At 46.4% G+C, this 1,329-nt stretch overlaps 1 protein-coding gene across 5 annotated transcripts in view; it reads left to right on the top strand.

Moving 5' to 3' along the window:
• LOC113210805 (dopamine receptor 1) overlaps window positions 1–1,329 on the top strand; it is a 66,113-nt gene that overhangs the window by 14,346 nt on the left and 50,438 nt on the right. For 4 of the 5 annotated variants that reach the window (XM_052268261.1, XM_052268259.1, XM_052268260.1 and 1 more), the window contains exon 1: window positions 349–501. The exons of the other annotated variant lie outside the window; for it this stretch is intronic. The gene's annotated coding sequence lies outside the window, so the exon portion shown is untranslated. Of the gene's footprint in view, window positions 1–348; window positions 502–1,329 lie in introns of those variants that run through there. 5 annotated transcript variants of the gene reach the window in all.

Below are 1,329 nucleotides of genomic sequence, written 5' to 3'. Positions count from 1 at the left end.
AGAAATATGAAGTATTATGAAAGAAATATGAAAGGTTCAAAAAAATCTAAAACTGGGTCTGAGCTGAAAAGAAATTGTTTTCAGTCTGAAGCTTTACTTTGAAGGCATTTTGCAGAGCACTGAACTAGGCGTTCACACTGGATTAATTATTCACCTCTTTGAACACTAGCACCCTCCATAAGAAATATACTGTTTTCCCTTCTATACTATTAAACGGATTCGAGGTGTTTAAGCAGCGCAAGAGTTGTAATGTAGCCTTGAAAGTTTTCAAGTTTGCTGGCCGTGTAGCGCATCGTATTGAGGGGCACGTACCGTGGTGCTGGTGCCGGCTGGCGGCGGCCGGTCTCGACTGGCTGTCGGGGCGCTTGACATCAGTGAAGTGAGCCCCGCCCGGCTGCCCGGCCCGGCAGGCAGAGGCAGTGCAGAGCCAAGTGATCGCCGATATCGTTCGCGTTAGTAGGAGCGTAAGGAGCCCACACCTGCCCTGACCGCGCACCTGCTGTGAGTGAAAATGTAGCCATGTGTAGAATTTTTAATGATTTGTTCGAGGGGTCAACGACTTATCTAAGCCTTGTACGGAAATTGGTATTGTGAAATATTATTTGTCATTATGCAGCGTAACAGAGCATCAGGTTAGGAGCATTATAGCGTAGTATGGGGTGTGACGAAGTCATTTTCTGAATGTTTATTATATACTCTGAATTACTAGTCAAAGGGACGCTGACCGCAGTACAGCATGTTACATCCCAGTCTGAGCATGCCGAAGTGGTTAAATTTCGACGACAAACCGAAATCCAATCATCGTGATGCTGGGTAAAATCTGTTTCATTGTGTTCGTTTGAAGTTCTCTTTGACACGGTTCGCACGGTTCCCTTTTCATCATTCTGGTTGTCTCCTCGATGTCGAGTGTCCGGACCTCGTCCGGCGGCTCCACAACACCGCGTCGGCACGAGTCGCTCTGCTCTGTTAATAGCGTTTTCTATCAGAGAAAAACAAACGTCAACAGTTCTTGTTAACAAAAATACTATGCCACTTTTAAGAGGAACTCGTTATTGTAGTGTATTTCATAAGACGTGCATATAGGTGGATAAAAGTTCATTTAATGCTAAAATCACGATTTTTACGAGTCCAAAGCATGGTCGGTTCTAAGCCGGACGGGTGGGGGTGACCTACGCCGCCCCTAGTCCCTCCAGCTAAAAACCGCGACTGGTCCAAATAAACAGTTGACTATTTGTTTTCGCCACGGCCGCGCGAAAGGATCAGTAGTCAAAGTGTGCTTGAAACTATAGTTGCAACTACAGTCCCACTCACCGCGCCTCCATTGCGAAC

This window comes from Frankliniella occidentalis, unplaced genomic scaffold (genome assembly GCF_000697945.3).
Source record: "Frankliniella occidentalis isolate FOCC.00 unplaced genomic scaffold, Focc_3.1 Scaffold66, whole genome shotgun sequence".
In the NCBI taxonomy this organism is placed as follows: Eukaryota; Metazoa; Arthropoda; class Insecta; order Thysanoptera; family Thripidae; genus Frankliniella; species Frankliniella occidentalis.
Note: the sequence above shows the minus strand (reverse complement) of the source record. Positions and strands in the feature narration are given on the sequence as shown.